The sequence below is a fragment of the Schistocerca americana genome, chromosome 2 (genome assembly GCF_021461395.2).
Source record: "Schistocerca americana isolate TAMUIC-IGC-003095 chromosome 2, iqSchAmer2.1, whole genome shotgun sequence".
NCBI classification, from domain to species: Eukaryota; Metazoa; Arthropoda; class Insecta; order Orthoptera; family Acrididae; genus Schistocerca; species Schistocerca americana.
The window spans coordinates 597,247,242-597,255,074 of record NC_060120.1 but is presented as its reverse complement, the minus strand read 5'-3'; the positions used below and the strand labels follow the sequence as shown (position 1 = coordinate 597,255,074).

The 7,833-nt window shown below is 41.1% G+C and overlaps 1 non-coding gene across 1 annotated transcript; it reads left to right on the top strand.

The window, feature by feature from the left end:
- The first annotated feature begins 5,590 nt into the window (after window positions 1–5,590).
- Window positions 5,591–5,665, top strand: Trnas-cga. Its single transcript has one exon. It is a non-coding gene; the product is annotated as a tRNA-Ser (tRNA).
- The last annotated feature ends 2,168 nt before the right edge of the window (window positions 5,666–7,833 follow it).

Genomic DNA, 7,833 nt, shown 5'->3' with positions numbered 1-7,833 from the left:
ACAGAGACGGAGACATTAAGTAGAAGAAGCAGTAAGACTACATTTGTCCCGTCTATCAGAGGGCTGGCCGACGGATGTATTGAATAACATGCATAAACTTGTAGGACACAACATAACGTTCAAATAATTCTGATTTTATCTTTGTTAAATATTTAGGGTATATCTCCGGGTACCAAGTATCTAGGTAGAGATTCCGAAGACAGATTCTGAAGATAGGTTTCTTCGAATCTGAAAACACAGGATATTCATTGGAAGTTGAATAGATAAATAAGCTAAAGATGCAGTAATATAAAACGAAAAATAAACACGAACAAATGGTCGCATTCGAGCGACATTTAGTTCACATGTTGTACACGCATTAACATTAAACGATCGTTAATTACAGGTAAAGGTTCCAATACACAGAATGTCACATAAAAAATCTCTGTATCTGGTATGGTTACCAACTCTTAGAATACAGTTTTGCTGTCGTGAGTAGAGACAACTATAAGTTATTAGCATTTCATCTTGAAGGAAAGTTTTCCATGCTGCTTCTCTATGTTGTTGTAAACAGCGAAGCATTATTGCACATTGGACTTACCGTTGTCCCATCGTGCAGCATTTTATATACATGACCATATTTCAACAATGATCTGGTATGTGAGTCCTCTCATTTAGTGAGGGACGGGAGAGCATTTACTATGTCCTGCCCGTAGGTAAACTGTCCAATTTCGATCTCAATCTTGGGGAGTAAGGCTACAGAACGTTTATCTACTTTCAGGGACTTACTTGATTACAGACCGAGGATGTGGACAGAGGTTGCTACACACAGAAAAAAAGATTATCATTTAAGAGTTAATAAACTGAAAATAAGGACGTTATCTTTCGCAGAGAACATCCCTCACAACAGACTGATGCAACAAATAAATCACTGTAGAAAATTACATACGAAACAGACGTTATTAATTACTAAACAGGCGTTAGTAACTAATTGGAGGACATCAAATCGTTCTACTACAGACTGAACTGCACTGACGAGCTAGATCATTATGACCAGCTGCTTAATAACTCTTTGGTCCATCTTTGGAGGGCATGTCTGCGTATCATGGATAGGCAGTTTGTTGGCAAGCCTGTGGAAGCATGTCGCAACGCGTGTCCACGCACAAATCATAAATTTTCCTTAAACAGCGGGCCACTGATTTGTCTACGCGTTGATGGTGCCCGATAGGGACTTTAATGAGTCCCATTGGATTCACGTCAACGGAGTTTAGTGGCCAAGACATCAACGTGAGTACACCATCACGCTCCTCAAATCACTGTAACATGGTTCTGACCTGAGACACACACAGTTATACCGCTGACAGAATACATCGCCGGAGGGGAAGAGATCAAGCATGAAGGGGTGCAGGAGGTCCACAACTGTCAGCGTGTATTCGATTACTACCACAAGTCCCATGCGAGAGCAGCAGGTGTCCCATATCATAACACTGCTCCCACCAACCTGCATCCTTGGCGCTGTACACATTTCCTTCGTGAGTATGACGACGTTTGTGGAAACGGTCTGTGTAGCAAAAACCTGATTCATCCGACGAGGCGACAAGTATCCGTTAATACACGATCAAATCTCTATTATCCCGCGGCCACTGCAATCGTAGCTGACGATGTCTTTCTGCCAACATGCAAACACGTAGGGGTCGTATGCTGCGGAGTCCCATGTTCAACAATCTACGATGTACGATCTGCTCCGCTCACTACAGTAGCACTTGAGAATTAGACCAGGTACACCGTTTTCGACATATACGTTCAGAGATTTCACAGATTCTGCAAAATAATAATATCTCCTTACTCAAAGTCTCGTATGTCAGCAGATTTCTCCATTCGGGGCCATTGTCGTTCTTAGAGTGGTTCCCCATCCGTCTTTGGTCCTCTTGAATAGTTCTTTACCGTGTCACGTGTAGTTCCTGAAGAGGGGCTACAGCCTTTCCAGTAGTTGCAGGCGCAACATACTGGTTGGTTGATTGAACTGGTCTTGCATCATAAACCAAAACAGCATCGCTCTGCGGGTGCTGCGATGGGCTGAAAGCTAGAGGAAACTACAGCCGTAATTTATCCAGAGGGCACGCAGCTTTACTGTATGGTTAAATGATGATGGTGTCGTCTTGAGTAAAACATTGCGGAGGTAAAATAGGCCCCCATTCGGATCCCCCTATCTCCTGGCGGGAATTATTCAGGACAAACAAAACTGGCGTCATACAGATCGGAGCGTGGAATGTCAGATCTCTTAATCGGGCAGGTAGATTAAAGTTAATTATGGTGGGAGTTGCTGAAGTCCAGTGGCAGGAGGAACAGTACTTCTGGTCAGGTGAATACAGGGTTATAAATACAAAATCGAATAGGAGTAATGCAAGGAATAGGTTCAATACTGAATAAAAAATAGGAACGCAGATAACCTACTAGAAACAAAATAGTGAAGTTGTTATTGTAGCCAAGATAGACACCAATCCCACACCTACCACGATAGTACAAGTTTATATGCAAACAAGCTCAGTAGATGATGAAGAGGTTGAAAAAATGTATGACGAGAAAAAAGAAATTATTGAAATAGTTAAGGGAGATGAAAATGGGGGACTGGAATCTGATAGTAGCAAAAGGAAGAGAAGGAAAAGTAGTAGGTGAATTTGGAATGGGTGTAAGGAATGTTAGAGGAAGCCACCTGGTAGAATTTTCCTTAGAGCATAACTTCATCATTCCTAACACTTGGCTTAAGAATCATCAAAGACGGTTGTATACGTGGAAGAGAGTTGGAGACACCTGAAGTTTTTTTGTCGATTATATATTGGTAACACGAGATGTAGGAACCAGGTTTTAAACTGTAAGACATTTCCAGAGCTAGATGTGGACTCAGACCAAAATTTATTTGTTATGTACGATATATTAAAACTGAAGAAAGTACACAAATATAGGAATTTAAGAAGATGGGACCTCGATAAACTGAAACAACCAATGGTTGTGCAGAGTTTCATAGGGAGCATTAGGGAACGATTGACAAGAACAGGTGAAAAAAATATAGTAGAAGAAGAATGGGTAGCTTTGAGAGACGAAATAGTGAAGGTAGCAGAGGATCAAGTACCTAAAAAGACGAGGGCTGGTAGAAACCATCGAGTAACCCAAGAGGTATAGAATTTAAATGATGAAAGGATAAAATATAAACGTGTAGTAAATGAAGCAGGCGGAAAGAAATACCATCGTCCCAAAAATGAGACCTACAGGAAGTGCCAAGTGGCTAACCGAGATTGGCTAGGACAAATGTAAGGATGCAGAAGCATATATCACTATGGGGTAAAGTTAGATGCAGCCAACAGGAAAGATAAAGAGACCTTTGAGAAAAGAGAACCACCTGTATGAATCTCAAGAGCCCAGATGGAAAACCAGTCCTAAGCAAAGAAGGGAAGGCATAAAGGTGGAAGGAGTATATAAAAGGTCAATACAAGGGTAACTTACTTGAGGCCAATATTATGGAAATGGAAGAGGAAGTAGATGAAGATGAAATGGGACATATGGTACTGCGCGAAAAGAATTGACAGAGAACTGAAAGACCTAAGTCGAAATAAATCCTTTGGAGTAGACAACATTCCGTCAGAACTGCTGACTGCCTTGGGGGAGCCAGCGATAACAAAACTCTTCCATCTGGTGAGCAAGATGTATGAGATAGGCGAAATACCCTTAGGCTTTAATAAGAATATAATAATTCCAATTCCAAAGAAAGGAAGTGCTGACAGGTGTGAAAACTACCGAACTATCAGTTTAATAAGTCACGGTTACAAAATACAAACACGAATCCTTTTCAGACAAATGGCAAAACTGGTAGAAGACGACCTGGGGGAAATCAGTTTGTATTCCGTAGAAATGTAGGAGGAACATGCGAGACAAAAATAACACAACTGCTTTTCTCAGAAGACAAGTTAAGCAAAGGCAAACCTACATTTGTAGCATTTGTAGACTTAGAGAAAGCTTTTGACAATATTGACTGGAACACTCTGTTACAAATTCTGAAGGTGGAGTGGATAAAATACAGGTAGCGAAGGACTATTTAGAATTTGTACAGAAACCAGATGGCAGTTATAAGAGTCGAGGGGCATGAAACGGAAGAAGTGGTTGCGAAGGGAGCTAGACAGGTTTTTAGCCTATCCCCGATGTTATTCAATCTGTTTACTGAGCAAGCAGCAAAGGAAACGACAAATTTGGATTTGGAATTAAAATCCAGGGAGAAGAAACAAGATCCCTGAGGTTTGCCGATGACATTGCAATTCTGTCGGAGACAGCAAACGATTTCGGAGAAGAGGTGAACGGAATGAACAGTGTCTTGAAAGGAATGTATAAGATGAACATCAACAAAAGCAAAATGAGGATAATGGAATACAGTCAAATAGGTCTATGCTGAGGGAATTATATTAGGAAATGAGTCACTTAAAGTAGTAGATGAGTTTTGTTATTTGGTCAGCAAAAGGTCGAAGTAGAGAGGATATAATCTGAAGTTTAGCGATGGCAAGGAAAGAGTTTCTAAAGAAGAGAAATTTGTTAATATCGAGTGTAGATTTAAGCGTGAGGAAATCTTTTCTGAAATAATTTCTATGGAGTGTAGCCGTGTATGCAAGTGAAACATGGACGATAAACAGTATAGACAAGGAGAGAACAGAAGCTTTTGAAATGAGGTGCTATGGAAGAACGCTGAAGATGAAGATTAGATGTGTAGATCAAGTGACTAACGGGGAGAATTGCGGAGAAGAGGAATTTGTGGTGCAATTTCACTAGCAGAAGGGATCGGTTGGTAAGACACGATTTGAGGCAGCAAGGGAACACCAATTTAGTATTGAAGGGAAGCGTGGAGGATAAAAATCGTAGAGGGAGACCAAGAGACGAATACGCTAAGCATATTCAAAAGGATTTAGGGCGTAGTAGTTACTCGGAGACGAAGGGGCGTACACATGATACAGTAGCATGGAGAGCTGCGTCAAACCAGTCTTTCGACTCAAGACCACAACAACAACAAAAACAACCGTGTTTCGTTCCCGCTATACCACCAGGCGACATCCAACCTCACTGTGGGCAGTGGTCATAATGTTTTGGCTTATCATTGTATACCTTTGCGTCGGTAATGCTACAGGGAAACGATTTCGAGATAAATCAGACATATTGGAGACATGATCGCATGAGGGGTGGAGGGGACGAGGAGGATTGTCCCGATGCCTTCTTGATGCAAAACAATGCCAGTGGTAGTATGCGCAGCATCCAACGTGCTGCAACCACTCGCCTGCACGAGACAGTTGCTCTCGCCGCGTTAGGTCACTGGTGCTTCATAACGAACATCATCACGCGTCCCTGACCAATATGATGAACAACACAGCTGCAGCGAGATGTTAAGTGTCAAGTACGAGGATACGAATCGATCATCGCTGACGTCTTTCATGCGCAACATGTAACTGCAGCCACTGTTGTTCGAAGGAAAAATTGAAAGTTCTAGAGTTCTATGAATTTTGGCCTATAGCTCTTCAGTAAACGTAGGAGACGAGGTACTGGCAGAAGTAAAGCTGTGAGGACGGGGCGTGAGTCGTGCTTGGGTAGCTCAGTTGGTAGAGCACTTGCCCGCGAAAGGCAAAGGTCCCGAGTTCGAGTCTCGGCCCGGCACACAGTTTTAATCTGCCAGGAAGTTTCATATCAGCGTACACTCCGCTGCAGAGTGAAACTCTCATTCCAGCTCTTCAGTAACCTGTCGACCTAGAAAATAAGACAGACCAATTGCTGAGAGGGGCAGTAGCTAGGTTATGCCTGCTGGGACACACAAAGCGGATGATACCTTCGATTTTCAGAGTGGTTCCCATCGTGTTTTGACCTCAGGGCGCACGTGTTTAATACAAGACTCCTCGTTGAACAGGAAGAAGCCTTCAGACGTCTAGAACATTCCGTCGTCATCATGTTAGAGATCTGTGCGAATGGAAACCACCATCTTCTGTCTTCTCTTCAATTTTTTCTTAGGTCAAGCTGCATATAGGCCATAAAATCTACAGACATCAGAATGAAATTAACATCAAAATTTTAAGTACTAGATGTCACTGTTTCGTAGGTATATGAATACCATTTTAATTAACTGGTGTCTTTGTTGTGGTGACACTGGGACCAGACCCTAATGAACGTGGCAGATTACGGAAAAGAATAGGGTAGGCACACAAAAAAGTTTCCAACAATAAATAAAAAAAAAACAGTACAATTTTCTTTCAGTAATTTACACCACAATAACCCCTTCATAATTTACCAAAGATTTATTGCATTAACGGGATATTTTAGTATAACAAATTTACCAAAATTGATTTTTAAAAGGACCAAGAACTATGTTGAAATGTAACCTATTACGTTAACAAGTCAGGTCTTCATAATCAGCAGTTTACCTGAATTTTGCCTTAAAAAAACACAAAAAAATGAAAATTTCTTTGATTCAGCCAAGTATACGTAATATACTTAAGATATTATTTATGACGACGGTTGCCTTTACATCGTCCTTTCAATAGTACTCAAACCTTCCAAAAGGAATGAAAGAATCACATTATCACAGTACAACAGTATAATACAGTATATCAAAAGGTTAATCAAATCACTGACAAATCCGTAGTTGCTGCCTGTTACTGAAACTACACGTACTTGTGAGTTGGGCAAGTCGTGGTCTATTACTTTCAGTTATCCATGTTAACAAGACTTCGGTTCCACGGCCATTGCCCTTATCCACATGAAGAATGATATTTCGTTACTTAAGTGTAGGGCGTCCGCCATGCAATACGAGCAATCAAAATAACTGGTTTACACTCACCCAGAACACTATTTCCCAAACAAGACATCTGACGCCACTAATGAATCGCCAGAGAGAGAGAGAGATTCCTGAAAGATAGTCATGATACAATCACATGTAACTAGTAACTATTATAGTCTAACAAACAGGCATCCACGTAGGAAGAAACCATAACTGGCACTGTCCTCCATAAACCTACTAAATGTCTCCGTTGCTTGACATAGAAAACGTGCCACGAAAATACGGAGCTCCTTTGAATTCACTATAATATTCATCGTTATGGAGCGGCGGGGACTGGATAGCAGTTGCAGGAGAAGGAGTAAAAGAAGGATTACGGGACAATATGGGTTTTGTACTAGGAATGAGAGAGGAGAAAGACTAATTACTTTCTGCCATCAGTTTCAGCTAGTAATAGCGAATACTCTGTTCAAGAATCGCAAGAGGAGGAGGTATACTGGATTGTAAGACATACCCAGGAACAGATATTGACTCAGATCACAATTTAGTAGTGACGAATAGTAGGATGAAGTTTAAGAGACTAGACAGGAAGTCTCAATCTGTATAGAAGTGGGGTATGGAAGTACTAAGGAATGAAGGGATAAGTTTGAAGTTCTCCAAAGATATGGGAACTTCGATGTGGAATAGCTCAATAGGCAATGGGTTGAAGAGGAATGGACATCTCTAAACAGAGCAATCACAGATATAGGAGAGAGCATAGGCACAAAGAGGTAACTGCGAAGAAACTGTGGTTAACAGAAAAAATACTTCAGTTGACAGATGAAAGAAGGATGTTCAAAAATGTCCAGGGAACTTTAAGAATACAAAAATACAAGTAACTTAAGAATGAGCTAAATAGGAGGTGCAGAGAAGCTAAGGCCAACTGCATGAAAAACGTAAAGAAATCGAAGAAGAAATGACTCAGAAGGACTGACTCAGCTTATAAAAAAGTCAAAATAAAGTTCAGTGAAATTAAAAGCCAGGTTGGGAATATGAGAGTGAAACGGAATTCCACGGAG